The sequence below is a fragment of the Mus caroli genome, unplaced genomic scaffold (genome assembly GCF_978045245.1).
Source record: "Mus caroli unplaced genomic scaffold, Mus_caroli_1 scaffold_18, whole genome shotgun sequence".
Classification (NCBI taxonomy): Eukaryota; Metazoa; Chordata; class Mammalia; order Rodentia; family Muridae; genus Mus; species Mus caroli.
The window spans coordinates 22,654,998-22,682,968 of NW_028227273.1; the positions used below are offsets into that span (position 1 = coordinate 22,654,998).

At 43.9% G+C, this 27,971-nt stretch overlaps 1 protein-coding gene across 1 annotated transcript in view; it reads left to right on the forward strand.

Moving 5' to 3' along the window:
* The window catches only part of Alk (ALK receptor tyrosine kinase), a 735,816-nt gene that overhangs the window by 296,321 nt on the left and 411,524 nt on the right, over window positions 1-27,971 (forward strand). The gene's annotated exons all lie outside the window — the stretch shown is intronic.

Consider the following 27,971-nt stretch of genomic DNA (forward strand, 5'->3'; position numbering starts at 1 on the left):
TCAAGCTTTATTGAATTTGCCAATTCTTCATCTAAAGATTTCTCAAAATGAGTGTGGTTGATTCCTCGGCTGGATTGTGAAAGGGAATAAATGATGCTTCCCAAGCCAAATCAAGGTCTGACACTCCCAAGCTCGCCTCACCCTTCCTCCTCTCCAGCAGTTCCTTTCAAGTTGGACCCTTTGCAGCATCATCGAATGTAGGGCATGCTAAAGTTTTCTGTCCTTAGACACACAGGCTCTTTGCTTGCTTAAATGGTAATGAGTAAATCACTTTCTGCTTCCCGACAGGGAGATGAATTGTTTAACACTTATTATGCCGCCCCAAAACTGAAAGCCCAGAAGACAGTTCAATTCATATTTGAGTCAAAGATCTCAAAGCTTTCATCAATTCTACTTCCATCTCCTACAGAACATTCCTGGAACACTTTCTGGTGCAGCTGAGCCGCCGTTGGGGGTAGGAGGGATCTAGGTGGGAGTGAGAGTCAAGGTGGGGGTGGGGTTGAGGGGAGGAGTCCCGCTCTGCTTTTGCTTTCTGCTGTGAGGGACTTAGCCATAAAGCAGGCAGAGACTAAAGTTGGACAGATCAGAGCATCTCAATTCTCCGGGCTGTTGCTGTTCACAAGAAACACAGCCACCATCCCCATATGCTCTATGCGGGTGTAGAAATGCTATCTAATGTAGTGGTTTGCAGCATCCAAGGTGAGTGGTGCATTTCAGGGGTGGAGGGAGAAGGCAATGGCAGGCAGGCAAATCTTTATGATTTTGATGCCCTCTCTGGGGACTGTGCAGGGGCGGCCAGGGCTAGAGAACAGAGGAGAATTTTCTATTATAATTGGGCAAGGGAGAAATCTTTCACAAAATAGAAACTGTGGCGGTCTGGACAAGGCTGCTGCCTTCGGAGTGGAGAACTTCTTAACCAGTGGAGCCCGCATGTTGCTCTGCTGAGCTGCGGATCTGCTGGTATCTGGCATTAAGCATCATTAGGGGATGCAGGGGTGTCTGGTAGTCAAGGAAGAAAGGAGGGGGGCTTTATTTTAGCTGTGACTCTCCGCCTTTGGATTGTCTCTAAAGAGATGGAGAAGGCTGCATGAACAGCAAAGTGAGCAGGCTTTCTGCTTGGGCTGTTATTACAAAGCACCAGAGACAACAGCCCAGTAGGCTTCTGGGAGCTGAGACATCCAAGACGCATGATGAGCTTTGGGTTCCTGTTGAAGGTTCATCCTGGATCACAGATAACTTAGTTCTCCTTGGTCCCTAGTGGATCAGTTTCTTTCTTTACAGGATGCTGGTTTTTTCCTGGAGTAGCCACTCTCTGACTTCATCTTAAACTCAGCAAGGGCCGGGCATGGTGGCGCTCGCCTTTAATCCCAGCACTCGGGAGGCAGAGGCAGGCAGATTTCTGAGTTCAAGGCCAGCCTGGTCTACAAAGTGAGTTCCAGGACAGCCAGGGCTATACAGAGAAACCCTGTCTCGAAAAGCCAAAAAAACAAAACAAACAAACAAACAAACAAACAAAACAAAACAAAACAAAGCAAAAAACCTCAGCAACTTCCCAAGGGTCTCATCTCCAAACATCATTATACCGGAGGTTAAGGCTTTTACTTGGGAACTTAGGGATGCATAACCTTCAGTCTAAACTCTACGGCTCCCAGAAACCCATGCAGCCACTCTAATAGGTGTTCTGTTGACAGGAAATGCCTTCCCCTGCCTTGATGCAGCTTTAGGTGTTCTCAAAACCTCCTCCAGCCAGACCCTAGCTCCCTAGCGCATGCCCTATACCAGCTCCCTCTTAGCACACAAAAACTCCCATGCCTCCTCTCCAGGGTACAGGAGAGGAATCTCAAATTCTAGTAGGTCTCCAAAAGTCTGGTCCTGGTCTTGCCTGGCAGCAGCAATCAGGCTAAGTGGCTGATATCCAGAGAGGGCAGCTGGCATGGGCTGAACCCTCGGAAAAGAGCATTCATGGTTTCTTTAGCCACTTAACTAACTTATTTGTCTCTCATAGTCCATGGTTATCAGTTTTCTGATCTGTGAAATTGAAGTAATTATAATTGCTACTTTGCAGGCTATTGAGAGACTCCAGTGAAACGTGGAAGCAAGGAGTTTGGTACATGGTCAAATATTGTTTCACATTGTTGGAAGGCTTCCATTCCTTCTTGTTTTATCTAGAGTTTGAAAGTCAAGGGGGATTAATTTGTAAATTCGACTGTAGCCTTTTTAAAGTTAGATAATCTTTAATTTTCTTATTTATACAATTAAGAAAATAGTAGACACTACTCTCTAGTGCATCACCATCTATAGATGTTCTTTTTTTCTTTTTTTTCAGCTTCTGTTTTCATTGTTTGGGTTTTTTCATCTGTTTGTTTTGTTCATTGTTTGGGTTTTTTCATCTGTTTGTTTTGAGACAGGGTCTTCTATAGGCCAGACTGGCCTCAAGTTTGCCACATCATGTAGGATAATGCTGGACTCTTGATCCCCCTGCCTCTAGTGTTGGATACCCCAAGTGCTAGGCTGATAGGCATCTACGACCATATGTATTTATCACAATGCTGAGGGTCAAAGCCAGAGCTTCCTGCATGCTAGGCAGGAAGTGCTCTACTGACTACATCTCCATCCCAGATGCTCAGTCCTGAAGGGACTTGTATCCCCATAAGATACCCTGAGCCCAAGTTCTCAGCACAAAGCAGATTTGTTTGCCTCAGAGGGACAAAGGGCAGGAAATAAGAGAAAAGACAGGAAATGGGAGAGAAGGGGAAGAGAACAAGGGAGAGGGGGATGTGTGTTTGTCCTGGGGTGGGGGGATGACAAAGGACTGCCTCTGCATATAGAAGAGGCAAACATGGCCCATAAGCAAATGGCAGTTTATAAAGGGAAAAGGGGAAAGCTCCTGTCAGGATGAGGTGTTTTAATTTTGATTGGCCAGGTTAGTTAGGGTAGTAGCCAGAAGAGGGCTCTTGATGGTTAGATTTCAATAGTTTGATAGCTGGACCTTGGTAATCAACCCCAGGAAGAGGAAGTGGCCAAATAAGGGAATATATCTTGGTGGTTAGCTTTAAGAATGGAATATAACAATTTTTACAGAGGGCAGAGGGAATAGGGGAAGGGGAAGGCCTGTCAGAGCAATGTTTGCCATGCTGGGGTTGGCTAGCATCTCTTCCTTTCCTGTGTCCACTATATCCCACACAAGCACCAGTGTAGACAATACCCTCCCTGTGCCTCTCATTCTTCATAGCCTTCCTCCTACCCTTCCCACTCACTCGTGCTAACAAATGATTACACACCCAGGGATTTTCCATTACTGTTACTCTGGGCATGAATTGTGTGTCCTTCACTAGCATGGAAACTTCTAATAACGGTCATCTAGCACCAGCCAGAACTGGCCACTATCAGTGTCTCCCCAGTCACCATTCACTTGGATGACCGTCTTCCTTCATGTTCTTTGGGGCAGGGAATGAGATCACACAGAGAAACAGTCTTTAAGTTTAGAGCCAAAGTGACTGCACCACCACCATCCTTCTCCCTGCATTGGCTCCCTGGCCATGTGCTGCCCTTCTGTCCCCAGGCCTGAGGAAGACTGCAGGGGTGGTCTTCCTGCATTCCTAAGATTTCTCTCGCTGCTCATAAACCACCTCTGGAGCATCAAAACTTCTTAAATGAGAGCCCAGGGGACTGGGGAAGGCTTGGCTTTAGTTTTACAGAGACTTCAAATCCAATTAACTCAGCATAAGCTTAAGGATACCCTTCCTTGTACCTCCTAAACACACCACCAGACTCCCCCTCAGCTGCCGCCCAGACATTCTCCTGCTGTATGACTTTTCCTGAAGATGTGTGAACAGATGTCTATTCAGCTCAGACAGGGCACTGATGACAAACCAAAGAAATGGTTCCACCCACTTCCAGTTTAGTGGAGCGGCGAGCATAGTGAGGGTTATTTATAGGATCTGGAGCGGGCTTGCTCACAGGAGCCGGATGGCTTAAAGGCAGTTGGTCACTGGTGAGGCCATCCCACACCCTACTCCATAGGCAACAACTCATGAACACCCCTCTCCAATCATTGTTTTCTATTCATCTAACCTTGGTGGAGGCACATCTTGAGTCTTGTGACTTTCTAAGCTTCCTGAGCCTTGGAGGTGTGCTTAGCTCCCGGGGGGAGGTGGATTATGATTCTTCCTTCCCGAGTTTTTCCCTCCGGTAGGGAGTTTTAGTTGTAAGAAAATAGCTACAGAACTCAGTGCAAGCTATGGGTGGGGGTCCCTCCTACCTGCAGCAGTAGTGGGGTGTTCTGAGCAGAGGCAAAGCCTGGAGTACGCTCCCTTTCCTATCACCACACACCCCAACTCTCTCAATGATTGCAATGCGGAGGAGAGTTGGGGGTGTAAAAAAAATGATTCTAACTTGTAAAGACCTCCATTGTTGTGTGACCTACCCTGGCCTCTATTCTCAATATCCTTCCAAATCTTTCTAAATATTGTCCATCTTAGTTAGGATTTTATGGCTGTGATCAAACAATGGGAACCGCAATCATATTTCATAGACTCAAAAGCTAGACAAAGGAGGGCTGTCTTTATTTTTTGTTTTGTTTGTGGTTTGGGATTTTTTGGTTTGTTTTCTGAGTGGTGGGCTGGTGTCTTTCTGTGGAGAATCTTAGAGAGAATAAACATCAAATCCCATATGCTCGCACGTTGATGCTGTGAATACACATTGTTGAAAAGGAGAAAGTACATGAACAGAAATACAATTTTAGTTTTATGTGTCTACGAGTGTACCAGGTAACTCAGCATTTAAACACCGCCTTTGAAGATCGTTCCAGAATGTGCAAGCTAGCTGCGGTGGTGAACACGCTTCTCAGGAAAACGGCTGAGGATGTCTATATGATTAAAATTTTGAAATTGTTTATTTAGATGTTTGTTGTAAAACCAGCATAAGGCCATTTATAGAAAATTTTAAACATATGAAAAGAAATCCACTTATACTTTTATAGCCTTAAAAAGCAATAGCACATGATTCTATTTTCTTCCAAACTCTTGAGTGTTGCTAATACAGAGATAAGACCTAGTTTTTCTTGGGTTTGGATCCAGCCCTCATCACTTAGTAGCTCTGTGAATTAGGGCACCTGATTTAGCCTCTCTGTGCCTCTGCTTTGTCATCTACAAAATGGAGATACTAGAGTACTCACTGCCTAGGATGTGTGTTTAGATGTAAATGACTCAAGCCAGGTGCCTGTAATCTCAACTACCTTGGAGGCCAAGGAGGGTCACTTGAGTTTGAAATCATCCTGAAAAGTCTAAGACTATACTGAAAATATTTCAAGGACTTAGAGAAGGGTCTGGGGAGACGGCTCAGCGACGCTTGCTGTTCTTTTCCAGGATCTGAGTTGACTTCCTAGAACCCTCACCAGGGGCTTTCCAACCAGCTGTGACTCAAACGCCAGGGTAATCAGGAGCCTTTCTCTGGACACTATGGGCAACCACACTCGCACAGGTTCATATTCACAGACAGACAGACAGACAGACAGAAAGAAAGAAAGAAAGAAAGAAAGAAAGAGAGAAAGGAAGACACACACACACACTGCACATACATATATTTAAACAAAATAAAAACTTCCAAGATTTAGAAGAATTATGTAAATTATTTAATGTGCCTTCATACATATATTTAACATCTGATCATTTTTTTATTTTATGCAGTTATACTTATCCCATAAGTACTTTAAAATCCTTTTAATTCAATTATATTTTATCATAAGTCTCTTTCACATTCACGAGTTTTCGTAACTCTTTTAAGTGTGTTCTGGTCATTTTTATTTTAAACAATGGTCTGTTAACACTATTATCAAGATCATGTGACCTTGTTTGGGATAGATTTCCCAAAAGAGAAATACTGAAGTCAAAGCTATAAAGTGACTGCTCCTGACACTCCTAATGCCTCTTGCCAAATAATGTTCCAAGGACCTTGAATGAATTTATGTTTGCACCACAAAGCAGGAAATGCATGTACCTCAGTTTCCTCTCGAAAGAGCTGAGTTCTCTTGGTTTTCTGTTTCGTTTTTTGGTTTGTTTGTTTGTTTGTTTGTTGTAATTACCAGCCATCAGCAGGTGAAAGAATCGTTCCTTAACAGTAGCCATGGTCACTATTTCCAACAGGCTGGGGACTAAGTCTCACACTATGGGTGCCGAGTCAGGTGGCCTGCCTGTACGATAGAGCAAGAAGCCAGAAACTAATAGTTATAACCTATCTTTTATGTATTGCTAGGTATAGGAGAGGGACATAAACCATCATGGAGGTCTAGGAAGGCTTCCTGGAAGGGGCAAACTTGGTGTTGGGTGAAGGGGGCAGGTAGGTGAGTAGTAGGGGGTGGGGGTTAAGGTTTGCACTACAGTGAGAGAACAGCACATTTGGAGGATTGAGGGAGTTGGTGTCTGGCGGTGCTAAGGAGGGAGCACATTGACAGGAACGTGTACTGACAAGTTTTAGGTCCACGTGACACAAACTGACTCATTTTGGAAGAGGGTACCTCAACTGAGAAAATTACTCCGCCAGACTGGCCTTAGGGCAAGCCATGAGACATTTTCTTGATTGGAGATGAATGTGGGCAGGCCTGGCTCACTGTGAGCAATGCCAGTCCTGGGCAGTAGTTCTTGATGCTGTATTGAAGCAAGCTGAGCAAGCCAGCAAGCACTGTTCCTTTATGGCTTCTGTCTCGGTTCTGGCCTCTAGATTTCTGCCCTGCTTGAGTTCCTGCCCAGATGGACTGTTAGTTGGAAATATCATAAGCCCTTTCTTCCTGAGTTCCCATTGTTTTATTACAGCCATAAAATCCTAACTAAGATGGACAATATTTAGACAGATTTGAAGGGATATTGAGAATGGAGGCCAGGGCCAGTCATACAACAGTGAGGGTCTTTACAATTTAGAATCATTTTTTTTAAATTGTGTTTCATATGTGTATACGTATGTGTGTGAGAAGTATGTCTGTGTGTCTGTGTGTGCATGCATGTACATATATGTGCATCTCTGTGTGTCTGTGTGTGTGTGTGTGTGTGCATGTATGTGTATCTGTGTGTGCGGATGTGTCTTGTATGTGTGCATGTATGTATGTATGTGTGTGTGTGTATGCGTGTATGTACATGCACAGGTGTTCCTACACATATGTGCATGTTATATGGAGAGCAGATGACAAGCCTCAGGCTTCATGTGCTGTTCCTCGGATGCTATGCATGCTGCTTTATGAGACAGGATCTCTCACTGGTACAGGGCTCCCCTTTTAGGGCTAGACTGCCTGGCCATTGAGGTTCAGGTAGCCACTCTTCATGTTACGACTGCCACCACGCTGGGAATGGAGCTCGGGTCCTCACACTTGCATGAGGAGCACACCACTGAAGGGACAGTCTGCTGGCTGGAAAGTCAGTGACTGCAAAGGTTGCTATTTATTGCTTGTTTGGTTGCTTGTTGGTTGGTTGGTTGGTTGGTTGGTTGGTTGGTTTATTTAAAACAAGTCTCAGCAGAATCTTACAAAGGAGTGTCTGACTACACATGGGCACATTTACCAAGTGTGCTGCCATTTTGCATAGCCCGTTGCTCTAGCATGAATCCAAATGAGATCCCACCTGCTTGGCATCATGATGAGGCAAGGCTTCAGTGCCTTCCAACCCCTCAACTCCCCTCTTTTTTGCCCCTCTACCTTTTCTTTTTCACACTAAGGTTTTGAAGCCCTATCCAGCCAAATTTCTCTCTAAACCACCCCCAAGTCGCCCTGGAGAAGGGGGTGAGGGGAAGGTATCCACAGTAACAGGGCTGGTGGTTAAGGGGTCTGGCCCTCACCTTCCCAGGAACATGTGAGCTTTAGATATTATCAGTCGGGGATAGATATTCATGCCACCTGGATGATCTCCAGCGGTGGAATTTCAGGTACAAGGCCAGCAGGTTAAGGAGCCACCCAAGGCTGGACAGGAAATGTCCCTTTGGCCTCCTAAAGTCTATTAAGGCAAAGAACCTTCAAGCAAGGTCACGTGTGAATTGGCTTCCGACCTGAGATTGCTTCTTTTATTCATGTTATCTTATCACTGACACTTAGCATGATTAGTGTCCCATGATAGCTCTGCTTCCTTCTCAGCTGTCCCTGGATGATGGTCAGATGGTGGGTGGGGGAGACCACTCCCGTCAAGCATATTTACCTTTTTGTTCTGATAAACAAGAGCTTGTATCTTTTCAGCTGCTGCCTAGGTAAGGGAAAAAAAAATCCATCTAGGACGGTGCCTTCTTTCTTTTTTATTTTTTTCTCCCTTCACCTCCGGAAAACATTATAATTCCTTCCCAGCAGATTTCCTAGATCTTAAATATCAACTCAAACATTTATGCATGAAAAATTAGAAGGCATGAATGATGCATGTGTTTCCAGCCAGCCTGCTTGTAAATCTCCCTCCTGCCTTTAAGAAGCCCCGGATGGCAGCCAGAGCCTCATTCTCAACCCCTATTTCAAAGACACCTGAGATAAAAATTTCTATTTGTTTCCCACTCTCTTGCTTTGCCTGTCAGCCTTCCCTTGTGGCGGATGTGTCTGCTATTATCTCGTCTGAGATATTGTTCTTTCACTTGACCAGATTATAGCACAACTGTCAGTTTGCTCTTTGACGATGTGTCTTCGCTGGGGATTTGTGAGGATTAATGAGATAATATTTGAAGACCACTCTAAATTTATATAAACTCTTTGTACTGAGGCTTGGGGATTGTTATCTCACAGTTGAGACACTGTATCTCCATGTGAGAAGTTGTAAAGGCTTCGCAAACATGTGGATCCGGTTCAGTTTCATGATGAAGCCGTGGCTCTTGGCGTTTAAGGGATCATCCCAGGACCGAGTTGAGTCTGACCCTCAAAGTGAGAGGCAAGGAGAAGTCTGAGACCAGAGAATGAAATGTGGATACCTAGCTCTACACATGGTGTCAGAGCCTCGTTTAACATGTAGGTGCTCTGATGAAGGCTTGTTCAGCTTTCTAAGACTGCTGCAGGTTGGGTTATACACACATACACACACTCTCACATGCACGTACGCACACACGCATGCACACCCACACACAGGTTCAGGTACGTGCACGTACATGCACATAGCCATATGGAGGCCACAGGTCTATATCAGTTCTTTTCTCAAGAGCCATCTACCGTGTATTTTAGAGTCAGGGTCTCTCATGTGACCAGGGTTCATCAATTAGGTGAAGCGGGTGGCCATCAAACTCTAGGGATCTGCCTAACTCTGCCTCCCCAGAACAGGAATTATAAGCACATGACAGCATCTCTGGCTTTTTCCTATGGATTCTGGGGAGTGGCCTCAGTTCCCCATGCTTCCATGCCATGTCCTTTACTGACTAAGCCATGCCCCTAGCTCCCTCTACAGTCCTTCAGTGTCACTTTATCTCTGAGCCTACTCACCATGATGGAGGAAGATGACCTCCTTTCCACCCCAGAGCAGACTTTCCCCAACTTGACTGTGGTCTTAACCTCTCAGAGTCTGTAGACACACTCTGTGTTCCCCTTCTTGTCTCCCCATCTTTTCTATGAGTTGGTTCTCTATGGAATTGGCTCTTTGTACCTGTGAGGTATTAGTTGCTTAGAAAATATAGCACCCTAAAACAGGGTTTTGAATCTGTATTAAGAAGTCAATTCCAAAATTTTTGTGGCTATTAGTGCTTAGAAGAGTTAAGTATTTAGATTTTTAAAAAGTCAATGGACCTATAGTAATAATAAGCACGGTAGCCACGGGGAGCTGTGGCCTGGGACACAGTGGCACACACACACACACACACACACACACACATAAATGGAAGTAGAAGTAGATGGCAGAGCTCATGCCCGCTTACCTTGACTTTTCAACAAATAAATTGATGTACGACAAACTGATGACAGGATCACTGAGTCTTTGGTCTTAAATTAAAATTGCATTATACCCGTCTAAGACTAACCTTGTTTGCCAAAGGGTAGAGGCCAGTTGTTTCAGGGGGCAAAGAAAGGAAAAGGAAAGGGTGAGACTTTGAAGCTGAACTATGGTCCTTAAAACACTACTGTAATTGCTTCTGGATTTGATTTTGCGGTTGACCTTAGATGAGAAACTTCACTCTCCCAGAATAAGGTCTCTCCCACAGCGAAGGCTGATTTGATTGCTCGGAAATGGGTAGAATGTTGATCAAGAGCTAAGGAGCTTCTCCAACCTGGCTCAATCCACCTCGCAGTTCGCCATGTTGACCCCAAGGTAAGGCATTAAGTTAAGTGCTGAGGTAGATCTTGCAACCTTCCCTCCCCACTGGATCCCAGGGCACCATCTTGGATTGGATTCAACACATAATTACAATTCTCTCCAGCCCAACTGTGGAGCCAGTAAGGAAGAATTATCACATGAATCTGTTGCAACCAGAAACCAGAAACACACACCACCATCTTTAAACTCTGGAAGGGAGAAAAGATACAGGTAATGATTGCATAGTCAGATTGTCACTAAGATAAAAATTCCATTTCTACTTAAAAAAAAAAACCCACAAAGACAAAAAGTCAAACAAACAAACAAAAACATAAAACAAACAAAAACTCAAGGACTAGTGAGGGTCTATAAGTAAAAGAGAGAATGGATGGCTAAGAGTAAGGGGATTCTTGTGAAGTTAATCCAGTTGGGCTAGACAAGCTAAACAGGTCATGCAAGCAAAAGTCAAGTAGAGGACTCTAAGGAACTGGAACACTGAGAGTCCCATGGGTGCCTAACACTGGGATGTGCACGTTGAGATGTAACCATCGCACCATCTTATGTTGTAACAAGGCTAATTTCAATGTGATAAAATGGGAAATTGAGGAAAGATTTGGTCTTTCTCGGGGTCTATAGCCATGCAGGTATTAGACGCGGGTATGATCGCAAGGTCTCATGATTCTGAAGCCAGATGTATTCCCTTAGCATACTATTTTCAGGTACCTCATGAAGATTTGTTCTTCTCACAGAGATATTTATACAAAGAGAAGGCACGTGACTAGAATGGCCATGCAGGCAAGAAGAGGATCACACAAATTCCTCACCTTATATTCACACCCTTGTTGCCTAAATTATACAATCTCCTTCATGACAGCACGATCACCATAGATGTTTAAAAGCTCAGTTTAACTCCTTGATTGACAAGCAAAGAGAGCAACAATCCTTTCTCTCTTCTCTCCTGGTTCATTGATGTCTGGCCCTGTACTAAGATGCCTCCCCCTGATCCCAAAAGAAGATTCTGTCAATTCCAACTCAAGTGTCAACACTTACAACAAACCTCCTAGGAATTCCAAGTAGGAACTCAATCTCCTGCCTCAGAACCCCCATGTCCCTTCTTCCTGGCCACATTATCTTGAGACATCACGTACTAAGCGTGATTCCATGAGGTTTACGTTAGTGTCTAGGTCTCTTCATCTCCGTCTAAGGAAGTATTAGCAAGCAGAAGTCATTTAATGGTGCCTCTTTTGCATAGGGGATGTTTTGCATACACTATTTGAAACCTTGTGTTCCTAAATGCCAAAAGATTTAAAAGTGTATTCCTTATCTTTTCACTACTAATTCCATTGACTTCCTAAAGGAAAATGCCAAAGACATTGTTCAAGTACTGCTTAGAGGCCTATGTTAAATTAAGCTGCCTTGCGATGCCCTTCAAATCTTCACACCCACTCTTGCTATGAATCCTTCATCGGACTTGCAGTCAACAGCACAGAAACTGAGAATCTACTGTGTGCTCTGGCCATGCTAATCAGAAAGAACAGAACAAATATAAATAGGACCTAACCCCTGATGTTAAGAAGCCTCCTGGTCTATAAAGAGGTAGGGTGGGGATTAGGAACAGTGACAAGATCCAGGGTGCTGATGACAATAGTAGTTATGAGGTGAAAGAAGAGTTCTGACTGAAATAATTACCAGCCATAATAATAACAATGAATTGAATTGCAGAGGTAGAGGCTATCTGTGGATGGGAAATTGCTAAGAGAGACCATTGCAGAGGAGAGGGGAACTCTAGACCACCTGACCTCCTAGGAGTCTTGCTAAAGGCAGGGTGAATAGAGATGGTGAGGTGTTTGATATTGGATACAGATATTGAAAGTAGAGTGTTCTGGAAGAATCATCTTAATAGGCTCTTTGCTAAAATTGGGCTTGTGGGGGACAAAATGGAGGATGGACCCTGCCTGGGCTCAGAGGAACCTGAGAAATGACTTTCCATAAGAAGAGAGTGGTGGTCAGTCTCTAGATCATCTGTGTGAGGTAGAACCTGCTTGAGGAGAACCAAGAAGGCAAGGGAGGAGCAAGGGGGTCCTGTAAAGAAGGGACAGGCCTGGAGAATCAAGAGTGAAAGAGACAAAGAGCCAGGAAGTCTTTTCTGATAGCTGCCATTGTGCTGGGCACCAGTAATAGACCAGCAGTTTAATGTTTAGTGTCAAGAGGCGGGGGATTCTCCTATTGAGCAAACAGAACTGCCTAGGTGAGGCAGAGCTGATAGAGGCTGGCACCCACTGGAATCTGCTGCCACAGTCATGACCAAGAGAGGCTGAAAGGAACCAGCCAGGGAAGCAGGACACAGGTGTAGAGGACAAACCACAGGACAGCAAGGACAATGTCTCTGCCCCTAGATCTTCATTATCAGAGCCTGTAAGTCAGTTGCTGGGTTGGGCTTCCTTGACAAGATCAACTGTAGTTTGAATAAGATGGAGTCAGGAGGGAAACACTGGCTCCTGTGGCATTGCCCATTGGTCTTAGAAATGTAGAGCTTACTATTTATTTACCTTACTTGCTAGAAGTAGATCTGTCTCTACTTAGCCATAGGGAAAAGCCAGTCCAGCCAGATCTGCAAAGCTAAGTAACCAGGTTACCGCAGGGCAGGAGTAAATCAATCAAGATAATCACATTTGGCAGGATCTGAAGCCATTGTGCTCAGACAGTACACATTCATTTTGTGGTTTTTTAAAAAACAAAATGTTGTTTATTTATGGTGGAAAAATCACTGAACTCCTGGGCACTCTGTTTAGTGTTCAACATCTCCACTCATGGAAAACTGTTATGTTCTTGGTGGTGGAGTTATCACAGTGTCAGGTACTTGGGTACAAATGTGACATGTGCCCCAGCTGAAGATTATGTGTCAACTGGCACCTACAAGGAAGAGTGCCTGAGCCAGGGAACCGTGTTTTCATTTACACTTCTGTTTTCCAACGCTCCCCCCCCCCCAAGAAAAGCTTATGCCTTGATAGGAAGTTTCAGCAACTGAACATGTTAGCTAATTTGATTTCTTGAGGAGAAATGTGAAAGGGATTGAGGTAGTTTATTATGTTAAATCTCAAATAAACCTGGACAATTAAAAATGGAAAGGCAGTCAGAACTAATTAAAAGGAGGAGAGGATGAGAAATGCCAGGCATCTGGGATAAATTTATTATTGCATCTGAGCACTGTGTTTAGCTCCAGGTCTCTTTGTGGCTCAGGCATTCAAAAATAAATAAATAAATAATTTGCGTTAATAAAGTTTTTTAGCTTCATTTACAGAAAACTACTGATGACCACAGTCATGAAAGAACACTAAACAGTTAGCGTGGGTCTAGAAACGTCAAGAAAAGGAGAATTCACTCCTTGGCTGTCGGCTCTGCCCTGTCTGAAGCTCCTGTTTCATGATACTATGTCCCCGCTTAAGCTCAGGATGCCCGCTATCTGCGTGCACCAGCAGGCGAGGAGGTCTTGTTCTCTAGGCTTTATGTTTGTTCCGATTCCTTTTCCTCCAACGTCTGCTGGCCTTGCTGCGGGAGTATGTAACGTAGAACTCCACATCCACAGCAAACATGCCTGCTAGGAAGGCAGTTGCTTTTTTTAATGCTACATCTTCCTCTTTGTTGACATGGAGTTCAGCCCCTTGCTGAACCCCATGTGCCTCCCTTTCCCACTTTCATCGCCCTGTTCCTTCCCCAATGGGAGTCAGGAAGCAGTGCTATCACAGACAACCCCACAGTAGAGAAATTTTTTTTAGACTCTGGTAAAAGGAGGCGTTCCGGTAGGAGCTGGGAACTCTGGAGGTGGGGTTGGCAGGAGGATGATCACAGGCAGAGTTCATTTGTGGATGAGGGTGGTTCCCCATCAGCTGGATCCATGGATCTAATTCTGACTTAGGGAACCAGAGTAGTATTGCCCATGTTCACTTGTGGCTCTACGTCTGTTTTTACTATGGAATCTTGAAATGTGAACACAGCCACCAAGATGAGCCAGACCAGGAGATGTAAGGAGAATGAACCTTACCAAGGTACTAATTATCGGGATAAGTATGAGACCAACCACCAACAGATTCAGAATGATAAATGCAGGGGAAAGGTACAGAGCATGCTTGTACAAGCTTAACTTTAAAACTGCCTTCATTTTTAAAAGCAGTGCTTCCATTCAGTATGGTAAGTCATGGTGTCATTCTAAGGAGGAAATGGCTATACAGGTACCTTACGGGCTTAAAGGTATTGAACAGAAATAAGAGGGATTTCCTCTCCCACTTCAAGGGAGAGGAAATAAGGAGAGATGTTGTTCTTCTGTTGCTGTGATGGAGCATCACAATCAAGAGCAACTTATTGGAGAGTTTACCTTGGCCTATGGTTCTAGAGGTTCAGGTGCCTGTAAAGAAAGGCACGGAGGGAGCAGGAAGCTGAGAGATCACATCTTTAATTCACACAGAAAATAGAGACCTTGAATGGGAAGTGGGGTGAAGGTATAAACTCTCAAAGTCCCGGTGACTGTATTTCTCCAGCAAGCCCCCACAAAGAGTACCACCAACTGAGGACCATATGTTTAATACATGAGCCTATGGCATATACTCAATTGTGGCAAGGAGGAAGCATGCATCCTAGTTTCCACCTTGGTGTCATGCCCCACTCTGCTGAGACTGGGTCTCATGGTGTTAAGCAAATTGCCTTGTATGAAGGCCTGCACTGATACCAGAGTTAAAGACTCTGTTCGGCTGTCTATTGATTATACATCTGTACAAACTCTGTCTTCTTCGGGGGGGGGCAGGGAGGGAGTCTGAAAGGGATACATAACAATCCATTCAAAGTTCTAACAGCAAACATATGAACAAATAAGAAACCAGTAAACTATAGCTCTATTCATCTCAAAGGTCATGAGCCAGGGTCTTGCTGTATAGCCTAATATGGCCTTAAACTCACTATCTTCTTGCCTCTGCTTCTCCAGTTCTGAGATTACAAGCATGAGCCTTCACATGTATGGAAATGTTTACTTTCTGACAGGCACATAGCACATAAACAGTAAATGTTTGCTAAATCAGGTATGCCTCCACCTGCCATAGGTGAAGCATTTCAGGGTCTGCCTATGCACTTTCTAGAGATCTAGGGAACTTAGGTGACCCATCTTCTCTGATATATTGCCTTCAACCTTCTCTCCCCTCCATTCCAGTCATCCTGACCTTGGAGCTCCTTGGAGCCATTCCCTCTGCAGCCCTACCCTTGTCCCAGAAGGCTTCATCTGAATTGTACTGGCCTCTGATTGGGCAGCCTCTCCCTGTCTCTCACCTGCAGGAGTCACGTTAAGGAAAGTTGCATTCGTCCTTAGGAGCTATAGCCTGAGGAATAGGGTCCAAAGGGAATATGGCAGAATCAATTAATGATCCCAGACACCTCAAATAAATTTTTCAGCAGGGTCCTGGAGAAAATACAGCATCAGCAACACCAGGCTGATTTCAAATACGTGAAATATATTCAAGTAACAAAATCCACAAGCAGAACCACAGTATGATTTTTATCCGGAGTCATTTTTTTAATTATTGTTGAGAGTCAGAATCTAGTTACAGAGAGATGATTTGATGTTGATGCCCAGACTCTGCCTGTGAAATGAGATCCAGGGCAACATTTGCCCAGTGACCTTTTCCTTCTACAGGACAATTAATAGATCTTATTTTTGTAGAGCTATGCTCTTGTCAGTTTAAATACAGTTTGCTGACCAAATGGGAGAGCAAGCTTTATCTGCAACCGGCCAAATGCTTCCGTCCCCCCACTGCCTGGAAGCCAGCTGGCTGGCTGGTGTGAGTGAAATTTTAGCTTTATCAGACCAGCAATGGAGTGGAAATAATAAACACGGGGTTCAAATGAAAAGAAAGCAGAAAGTAGAACTCATCTAAGGAGAATGGAACCCTGTAAACGAAAATACATCTTTCTCAATAATGGGAATTCTAATGTTTTTGGAGTCATTAGTGTAATAGCTTTTTTTTTTTTTCTGGAGTGTGCAACACATTAGGGAGACCAAGTCAGAGCCAAGGACAAGTAACCTCCAATCATTTGTCCACGGTGCCATCTGTGAGTCATCTGGCACCCACAGGCCTTGGTTTCCCCATCTATACCCTGGTGATGGCAATATGCTTCAGGTCCTCATTGCAGCCTGTGGAACAGATAGCCATTGTTTACTATCCTATGTTTACTGTAATAGGCACTGAAGTTATGCTGGTATCTTGGGCAACATGAATACACAGAATAAATCTGCTTCCTACATGCATAGGCATATTTGTAGACCTGACAAGTAAAGGCAAAATGGGAATAACTCAGAAAATGTGTACAAGCAAAACCAGGGCTTCTGTGTAGAGCATCGAGCGAGGCTAGTTTTGGTATAATAGTGTGTGAGAAAAATATGTGTTCTGGTAATAAAGGGGCTCACTGGAGGTGACCTATCTGCCACAGATATTTTAGGGGCTGATGCATTGATACAAGCTGATGGGATGAAATGATATTTAAGATGCCATTCAAGTTCAGGATTCTGTACTCTAAAGTACTATTCACTTTGGTAATAGAGGAGTGAGGGAATGAAGCTCTAAAGATCCATTGCTATAACTTCCATCATCTGCAGGCCCTGCCCTCTCTGCTTGCTGTTGTGCAATGATATTTGCTCAACATGGAATTTTTATAGTGAATTGGACTGGGCTCCATCAAGAGTGGCTGAAATAGAACTGTTCACCCAGAGAAAGCATGGGTATTAAAAACTGGAAATACCACTACAGAAGATACAGCCAGTAGATATTAGGATACCTTGAAAACTCCCCAAATACCCACTTCTTAGCAATTGTAGTGTAGAGAGATGTGCAAGATGCCATCCATGTAAGGGTTATGATGGCTAAAGAAAAGACTTCTCTAAGATCAGGCCACAGGAGTGAGTGTTGCCAGTTTAAGAACAAGCATCTTAGAAGAAACAAGGTGATTCATATTTGTAATTCCAGAATGTAAGAAGTTGGAGGAGGGTCACAAGTTCAAGGCCAGACTGAGCTACATAATAATATATCTCTTAAAAATAATCTATATGTTTTTCCAGTTTTAATGGATTTTCATGATGTCAGTAACAAGAGACATTGGAAAGAGCCTGCCCTGTCACCAAGGAGCTAGTGACCATTTTCCATTAAAAGTTAATTGTTAACCACAAAATAACCACGAGAGCTAACTTTATAGGACCACTGCTCTGTAATACACACACTTCTAAAGAAGCAACAGAGCCTCCCAAGCCTTCATATGCTCCAAAGAGAAGAAGACAGACATCTGATCATAACCAAATAGATGCAGAGACTGTCAGATGGCGCTAAGTTCTGGGAAGAACAGGAACCCTAGGCAGCAGGGAGCAGGGATGGGTGTGGTTTATATGAACATGTGTAGAGAGTGGTCCAGGTGGGCCTCCCTGATGAAGTTAGCCAAGTGGATTTATAGAGAGAACATTCCAGACAAAAGATGGAAGCATAAATGTGGGTGACATCTGTATCCACTTGGTATTTAAGATAGTGAAAAAAGGTGTAATCTATGCCAAGTCTTGGAGCAAGGGCTTAGAGGCTCCAAGCTAAGGCGACGAGTAAAGGAGTCCAGGGGCAGAAGGACCCAGGAGGAGAGCCAAGAGACAGGGTAGCCTAGAAGCCAAGAGAAAGGCATCTGGAGGAAGAGAGAAAAATTAACTCTGTAGAGTGCTGCAGATACTTGAAGTACAACAAACTCTGAGCTTTAACTATTGGGCTTAGTTCCTGGAGGTCGTAGTGATATTGACAGAAGATAACTTCAAGAGGGCAGTGGAAGAGATCGCAGGATTAGAGAGGATTCAAGAGAGGGTAAGATGTGGGAGCTGTAGGAAATGGGTATAGATGACACTTCAGAGGAATTCTAAATGTCACCAGAGACATTGAGCTGGATGGAAGTTAGAAGCAGTGGGGTTCCATGAGTTCTGTCCTGTTTTTTTTTTTTTTTTTTTTTTTTTTTTTTTTTTTTTTTATTTTTAGGATGGGCCTAATGTACAATTAAAAAGTGACAGTCAGATGATACTAGAGGCAACTTCTCTTCCTACTGAGAGTACTCCCCAACTCCTACTGTGATCACCTCTTTACAGAGGGGGCTGTGTTCCTCTCGACCCCCAGGGCCTAAGAGGAAAGCCATGACTCTTTCCTCAGATTTCAGGAGCAAAGCTGTCACTGGGCTGGAAAAATCTAAGTGAAGTTTGTCTACAGGCTTAGAAAAACAGAAAGAAAATCAATTCAAAGACCAGTAATAAGCCCCGAGATTGGTGTTTCACCCAGTGTGCTCCTCACGCTCCACAGAATGCTGATAGGGTCAAGCGAGCTGGAGGGAGGCTGAGCTAAACGAAGCTGAGTAGATGCAATGCTGTGAGCCTCGGTGGGGAAGGTGGAGCACTGTGGGTTTCTAACAGGGGGAGTCTGGTGTGAGGAATCGCTCCCAACACACTTGGGGAAGTGTCACAGACATACGAAGTAGGAAACAATGAACTAGATGAGGGGTTGGTGGATACTTCTACCCACAAGAAATGCCCACTGTAATTCCCAGGGAATGCTGGGACAGAGCCTGGTGCTGTCTCTACTTTCTGATTAGGAGCATGCTCATGCATACTTAAAGAAGTTTCAAACATCAAGGAGGCCCAAGACCCAGGATGATTCAACTAGATTCCCATTTCCTTCCAAGGTTTCTGCCCTCTCCCTTTTATTACTACTGTTAACCCTAAAGTAACATCCATTATGATGTTTCTGAGAGATAACTATTTGGATCCAAACTGAAAAGAACTCTTACTTAGCCTGGTTATACTCATCTGGGAGGTTTTTACTTACATCTCCCAGCTCTCTCTCTCTCTCTCTCTCTCTCTCTCTCTCTCTCTCTCTCTCTCTCTCTCTCTCTCTCTCTCTCTCCCCCCCTCTCTGAGGTAGGTGTCCACCATTTGTTATCATCATCAAAAGTTTTGGTGGAAAACCCATGTCATAAGAATAATGGCTGGGAAGTATGAGCTTATTTGGGTCTGGACAGGGAGGTCTGGTGAGGTTATTGAGAAGAGACAGTGGTGTGGGTGGGGGAAGCATGCAGTGGACAGGAAGATGCACTTCCACCCTAGGACCTCAAGAATGGAACCTGCATTATCAAGACAGACTCACTGGGATCACATTTCATGGGATCATCGGGATCATCGAAAGTCTTCATTTTGCCAGTGGGGTAGAGAGGTAGCGTCCCAAAAGCATTCGAACAGTGGCAATGGAAGTGATTTGCAATTCTGGTGAGTGGGAGTGTCTCGGCTATGGCAAAGCACCACAGCCTAGATAGCTTAAACAGTAGATATTGAGTTCCTTGGGTTCTGGAAACCAGAATGTCTGGGATCTGAGAGCAGTTCTGGAGAGGGGCCTCTCCCTGGCTTGTAGACAGCCATCTGTGTGTGTCCTGGCCTCTCACCTTAGCCTTATACAAAGGTCTTCATTACTTCACAGGAACCCCATCTCAACCCAATCATCTCCCTCACAGCCCACTTTCAAGTTCCCGCACATTGGGTGGGGGTGTCACTGTGTAGCTTTTGAAGCAATACAGAAAATCCAGTTCATAATAACGAAAGGCCCTTGAATATTTATAAGATTAAAACTATCAGTTCGAGCATAGCTGTTTTATTTCGGATGGAGATTGTTTTCTCTGTAGCTTCCTACTACAGCTGCTCCATCCTACTGATTGGCACACTCCACATATTTATTGGTCAAAATGAAATATGTCAGAATATCCCAACAGCAGTGACTGTGAGGATTCACTGAATTTCAAGAGAGTTGAATGAACAGGCATTTTCATCTTAGTGCAGGCTCCTGCTGCAGCAGGGTGAGCCAGGCAAGGCCAGCTAATCCAGGGACAATTGTAACTGTGGGTCCCTGGCTTTGTTCCCATGCTGGGAATGTGACCATGAACAAAAGCAGGGTCTGAGAACAGAGCCATGTGACCTGGGGATTCACAACTCCTGGGGATGTTGCATTTTGTGATAGAATGGAAACCAAATTCAACTGGGAAATAGACAGGACATATTGAACTCTTTCAGCTGAAATGCTTTTTACCCCTTAAAGTGTCTTTTCTCAGGGAGGTGTACAAAGTGGCTTTTAACAAAGCATCTTTTATCTTGGGTCCTTAGGATATTTACCTAGCAAGGATATCTAGAAAAACTAGTATGGATGAGTGGGGTTAGGTTAGACTCTAGGTCATGATTTTTTTACAGTCATTTTTTCTTTTACCATTTTGGAGAAATTCAGCAAGTGAAGAATATTCCTGCAGATCTGAGTTTAAAAGATCTGAGTTTAATCCTGGGCACATCTGTGAACCTTCAAATGACCCTTCTCTGCCCTTTGCTCAGTCATAACTGCTCATTTTTACCATGGCAACGGGAAGACACCACAAGCAGATGATCCATAAATGAACTATAAGCCAATAAAACTTTATTTATGAACACTGAAATCTGAATTTCATACAATTTTCACATGTCATGAAACAGTCTTGATTTATTCTTTTTCCCAACAATTTGAAAATATTGAGAAGCCATGCTCCAGTCTAGGTTCTTAGAGAAACAGAAGATCAGAGTTAGCTCATAGACGACAGTTTGCCAACCACTGTGCTATTCTGGATATGCAGGTGACCATGATGAACACATCCTAGCTATGGGGCAATTTTGAAAGAAATGGACATAAATCATTTGCACAGCTTTCACCTAACCAGGAATGGCATAGGAGGCCAAATAAAGGTTGAGAATTATAACCTGGAAACGCTGTTTGAATTAAGCACGTTACAAGTCAGTGGGAGAAGAGGCTGAAGTTTGATCTAGGGAAGTGTTGACAAACACTGGAAGGGCCCCAGGCAGTGTGGTATAACACAGATTGCTCCACCCACAGTGTGTTCCCCTTCTCCACAGTCTTGTGGGCAGTGCTCTGGGATGTTTCCAGAGTCGTCATTGGTACCCAGCCTGATGGAGGAAGAGAGATCAGCTCCATCTCCAGCAGCAGCAGGGATGCTGTTCAATTCATGGACGGACATTTTCCCCTTCCTTCCTTGGTATTCTCGTGCATTTCCACAAACGGATGATGGCCCTGCTCTCTAGAATTGTTATTGCTCTTTCCCCTGGGAGGAAGGTAAGGAGTCTCATTGTGTAACAAACCGGGACTTTGTGAGACTGAACTTGATGTAGCCTGGGTCCCAGATGCACACTCACTGTATCTTATAATCCCAGTCACACCTCGTACCCTTTCTTGAACTGAAGTCATTTTACACAACAAATGTATCCAGGTCTGGAAAGTCTCATTATGTACTATAGAATAGCCCAAAACTAGCAATGTAGACCAGGCTAGCCCTAACTCTTCATTGCTACTGTCTCAGCCTTTAGAATGTTACAATCACAAGTGTATACCACAATGCTCTACTTCACATAGCAGTTTTAAATATGGGAAATTATTTGTTTTTTCACTTATAGGAAAGGTCTTTATATAGCCCAGGATAATCACAAACTTTTAATCCTTCTGCCTCAGCATCCTCGAGGGCTGGGATTAGAAGTGTACAAAAAGCTCGTTGGACTTCATGATGCCTAGAATTTCTACAGGCTGAGTTCTTTGTGACACTGTGAACACTGTCTCTTCTTCAAGTCTGTCTCTGTAGGGTCCTTAGTCAGGTTTTTGGTCTGGCTAAGGAAAATATACTATGGGCATAATCATGACCATCCCATCTCCCTGAGCAGTGATAGTCAGGGAAACTCAAGCCATTTCTCAATAATAATAATAATAATAATAACAATAATAATAATAATAGCATGTTATCCTGATGGCAGAATAACTGGAGAAACAAAAAATCTTAAGTAGTTTCTATTAAAGTTGTTGAGTTTTCTGTTACCTCAGCGGAGCCATAGGCAATTAGTGACATGAACTTGTAGGTGGCAGCCCTTTGCCTTGCCAGTAAATCAGCATTTTACCCCGAAGCACTTACATTTTCAGGATGCTGAGCCAAGCTGTTTCCATCCCTCCCCACCTTCATACATCCCCTGAGGCAGCCCTGCAAGATTCCGACTGCTATCCAGCTTAAACTGGCTTCCATCTGCACGTCCAGTTCAATCCTGCTGGACAGGAAGCTTCAGCCCCTGGGCTAGTAAGGAGACAGGCAACATTCTGGACCTCCCTTATAGACTCTGCCCAGTGTTTCTGAGTAACTCCAAACCAGCATTCACTCTGCTAATGTGCTCCGTGGCCAATCATATGACTTTCCTGCCTGCTCTCCATCACTTAAGGGACTCTCTTCTCACAACTCACAGCTCTGTTGTAGAACACTCAGAAGCTGGGTGAGCACTGTAATCCTCTGCCCGATGCCCTCTCGCTGGACCCCACATTGAGAAAACCCCACTTGACCTCTTAACATGCCACCAATATAAACAGTCATGAGAAGCCAGGTTGTGGGCTGAAGAGATGGCTCATCTGTTAAAGGCTAGGCTCACAACCAAAAATATAAGAGAAGCCAGATTATATACCATACCTGCTTCCACTGGCTGCAACTAGGCTCTCCCGTTACCATATCACAGTCATCAGAGTCAAAGCCTTGCATTTGGTACCCATCATAATCCTAACAGAATGGTAGAGGGGCTGTCAAGCTTCACGGGAAACTGAGACACCAGGATCAAGCCATTAAACAGAGATTGGAGCTATAACTGATACTCCATTTCTGAAGTATTCAGTAAAAATTCCTAAAGTGAAGCACCAGGCTCCAACTTTTGATTCTCTGGGTGTTCATACTGTACACAGAAGCAGTCTGCAAAGCTCCGATTTGAGACAACTTTTAGACTGGGTATCCAGAGAGCAAATTCTCTACATAGAGGAAGAGCTTTGTGCAAATACGATTCTGGGTATTTTGAGCTATTTTATGGTGAATTTGAGCTCCAGAAAGGAATTACAGAATAAGCCACAAACCCAATTCTGAAACCTTTAACCCAATATAGTTGGTGACCCCTACAGTACTCCCCTTTCCACCTAGGCAGATATCCCACTGGGCTTAGCCGTTGAGAAATTGTCCATTAAGCCTAAATACAGATACTGAGCCCTTTCTCAGTCCTGCAGGCTAAGCTGTCTGTTTCTAAATATACAGCCCGAGCCTGTCCATACCTCTTCTGCTCTATTTATTCCAATTTGTGGTGTGTTTGCTACCCCAGCTCTTAAAGTACTCTGGTCTCTCTGGTGAAATTATCTCATCCCCTCTCCAGCTCCCTCAGTGTTCAGCACAGCCTGAATACCCTGAGCTCTCAAGACCATCCCCACTATGAGATCAGCAGTTCTTAGGATATGGCAGCTGTCCATCCCCCAGCAGGCTTCAGTCTTTCTTCTGTTAGTTTCTCTTGCTATGTTTTTAGCCTCAGCCTTTTTTTTTTTAACGAGTGGTTAATTTGTTTCTTTCTTTCTCTCTCTCTCTCTCTCTCTCTCTCTCTCTCTCTCTCTCTCTCTCTCTCTCTGTGTGTGTGTGTGTGTCTGTGTGTGTGTGTGTCTGTGTGTGTGTGTGTCTGTGTCTGTGTGTCTGTGTGTAAAACAGAGAGAGACAGACAAACAGACAGTGACAGAGACAGAGAAAGACAGAGACAGAGAGGCATACAGAAAGACAGAGAAACTCAGGTCTACGTAGCTTCCTTGCATCAAAGTCTAGCAGGCATGTAGCTGCCTGTAATCCTAGCCCTCAGCAGAGAATAAAGTTGGAGCTATCTGGGGGTGCTATACTAGACAGAACTGGGGGCTGTGTCTTCACAAGTACACAGGTTTATATACACACCTGTTCCCACACATGCCATCACACATGTGACAAATGCATTTATAACATACACACACAGAAAGGGGGAGGGAGAGGGGAGAGATAGAGAGCACTAAGAAATTGAAAGTATTTTTAAACCATATTTATGCTAGCCCACTTCTGGGTCTTTTGTTACTTCTGTTTCCCCATGGGAGTTCTATGTACTCTGCCCCGTGGTGTCTCTCTCCTGTACAAGCTTGAAGAGTTTGAAAGCTCATCTCCTCCCCCATCTGCCAAGTTTCTTTTTTATTATTTTCTTTGTTGAAAATAGAAATTTTCCATATAATATATGCTGGCTGTGGTTTCTCCTTCCTTTACTTGTCCCAGTTCCTTTCCGCGTCCCCTTCTGTCTCTCCTTAGAAAACAAGCAGACATCTAGGGAATCAAAATAAAAGATGAGATAAAAACAAACAAAATGGAAAAAAGACAATATAACCCAACAAGAAGAGGAGCCGAAGGAAAATCTTAAGAAACACATGGATGCAGACACACACCTTTGCACACACAGAAATGTCATTAAAAAACACAAAACCGGAAGCTCTGATATATGTGATGTTTAAAGCCAGTGCCCTGACTTGATGTTATGAGACCAAGAACCTCCAAAGAGGCTGTTGGGTTCATTTTGTGTTGGCTGTCTACTGCTGGGCATGGGGGCTGTCCTTAAGAATGGCTGTTTCTCCAGGAAGACTCCCTTGGAGAAAACTCATTCTTTCATTTGAAAGTGGCTACTAATTGGAGATTGCTTCTGGGTTAGGGATAGGGCCATGTTGTACCTTGTTGCCTTTCAGTTTTAGGATCCCCTCTGCTATAGAACTGTGTAGGCCCAGTGCATGCTGCCACAGTCTCTGAGTTGATAGGAGCATCAGACATGCTGTGTTTAGTCATGTGTTGGAGCTGGCCTTAAATCAGATATTGCTTGGTTGCTCCGATAAGCTTTGGGCCACTTTTTGTGCCAGTGTATCTGGTGAGCCATAGTTGTGGATCTAAAAGTGTGTAGCTAGGTTAGTATTTACCTTTCATCATTGGTAGTGTGAAGACGACCATCTTGGTGGTATCCAAGCCTGTGTGGTTACTACCTTAGCCTATCGTTGGATGGATGATGTGGTTGCAAGCTTTGTCCTCACAATGGGATTTGGTATCATGTGTCATTGCCTTGACACATGAGCTCAACATCACATACATCACTAGACAGATCTCATTCTTTGTTCTTCATTATCCATGAGTATGCAGTGCTAGCGGTTTTAATGTCAACTTGATACAAGCTAAAGTCACCTAAGAGGAGGGAACCTCAATTAAGAAAATGCCCTAGAGACTTGCTTACAGCCCAGTCTTATAGAGGCATTTTCTTAATTGGTAATTAGTGCTGGAACATCCAGCTCATTGTGGGTAGTGCCATCCTTGGGCTGCTGGCCCTGGGTTCTATAAGAAAGGAGGCTGAGCAAGCCATTGGGGAGCAAGCGAGTACGCAGTACCTGTCCATTGCCTCTGCATCAGCTCCTGCCTGCAGGTTCCTGCCTTGTTTGAAGACCTGTCCTGATTTCTTTCAATGACGACCAGTGATATAGATGTATAAGCCAATTAAATTCTTCCCTCCCCAAGTTGCTTTCGATTATGGTGTTTTATCACAGCAATAGAAACCCTCACTAAGGCACGTGATCACTCAGCTCCCAGTTTTGTGAGGTTGGCCTGAGCCTAACTCAAGCAGAAAACATTGGCTCTATTACCCACTTTCTTAGTAAGGGTTTCATTGCTGTGAAGAGACACTATCACCGAGGTAACTGTTTTCTTTAGTTGGGGCCGGTTTACAGTTTTAGAGGTTCAGTTCATTATCATTTTGATGGGAAACATGGTGGCAGGCAGGCAGACTTGGTGCTATAGGAGCCAAGAGTTCTATCTACATCTTGATCTGTAGGCGACCAGAAGGAGACTGTCTTCCATACTGGGCACAGACTGAGCATAGGAAGAGATCTCAAGCCCCCCTCCCCCTAACAATGACACACTTTCTCCAACAAGGCCACACTTCCTAATACTGCCGCTCTTTGTGATCAAGCATATTCAAGCCACCACATCGACACAAGGTTCCCTTTTGGGTCATGTTTGGAAATTTAAAGAATCCTCATTTTGGTCCTGAGATGTGCCTCTGATTGTGAGTGTGTTGTTTGTTCACCTGTGCTACACTTCAGTCTTTTTGTATTTTTCTTGGTGCTAGATGTGAACAAAAAAAAAAAAAAAAAAAAAAAAAATGAAGCATCAGTTTATGCTCAGCTTGTGAACAGAACGTTCAAGTTCAAGTTCAAATTTGATTCTCCCCATCCTGGCAGGTCCCTGAGAATCTACACGTTACTACAAGGCATGCAGATGATGCCCTGGTCACATCCTTCCATTCACTCAGCAACTTGGTTTAAAAGCTCCCTCTGTGCCTCCCAGCCCCAGTCTCTAGCTACCCTAATTACAACTCCACATCGAGATTTTTTTCCAACTTAAAATGTGTTAACAAGGGAGAGTCACCATCCCACTCCTGGCAGCCATTGACTTTGCAACTTTAAAATGTGCTTAAGCGCTTCCCATCTTGTTTTATCGCATTGAGGGCTGTCCCTCACACTGAAGATGTGCTAGTTACGCCACGGGGCTTTTCAATTACATAGCATTCCTCTAGGACAGGGGATAATATCTTTTTTGCAGAGTCAGATATTTGGGGTGATTTTATTGTCAGGTTTTCTTTGTAGTCACTGTAAAGCCAGCCCAACTCCTCAGCTACCTCTGAGGGTGACTTGTCTAGTGATGACACAGCTGTATATTTTTATGGTGTTCCACACCATACAGCTTAAGTGCCCGCACACTGTTACTTTAAGGTAGGGGCATTTTTTTTCTTTGCCTATGATTTCCTGCAGTTATTTTCTATGTAGTTTGAGGCACTCATATTATTTTGAAATAAGGAATGAAAGGGTAACTGAAAGTACTTTGTAAAGTAAAATGTTTATTTTTTAATAATACAAAGTCTATATTTAAAATGTTTTCTCTCAGGTATAAGAGCAATTTATGCCTCTTGCAGAATATTTATCACATACATAGTATTATAAACTAAGAAAAAATAGTATTCATAATCCAATCCAATGGCTTCTAATCATAGTTAATATTTTAGAATATTTTCTCTGCTCGTGTAGAGATACATACCATTGTACATACATGTAGCACATCCTTTTTTTGGAATCTGATTGCATAAAGTTTTCTAGTCCACCATTTTTACAGAGTGCCATGCAGTTTTAATACAAGAAATATTTATATGGGTGGGTCTTTAACCTGCATGTAAGTCTGTGTACCATGTGCATGCAGTGCCCATGAAGGCCAGAAGAGGGCACTGGATCCTCTGGAACTGGAGCTACAGACTATTAAGGGGCCTCAGGGATGCTGAGAACTGAATTCAGGTCCTCTGGCAGATCAGTGTCTTGTTTAGCTTTTCTATTGCTGTGGTATAACAGCACAACCAAAAGCAACTTGGGAGGACAGAACTTACTTCTTATCACAGCTCACAGTGCATCATCCAAGGGAGTCAGAGCAGGAAACCTGGAGGTGGGAACTGATGCAAAGACAGTGGAGGAGCACTCCTTATTTGTTGGTCCTTCCAGGCCTGCTCAGCCCAGGACAATCTTCCCAGTGGTGGCCCCACCCACAATGGGCAGGGCCCTCACCCATCAATCACTACTTAAGAAAATACACTGCAGACTTGCCTACAGAAGAACCTTGTAGGGGCATTTACTCAATTGAGATTCCCTATTTCCAGATCATTCTGGCTCATGTCAAATTGACATGAAACTAACTATCGCCAGCAGCCAGTGTTCTTAGCTACCGAGCCCATCTTTCTCTCCAACCTCACTGTAT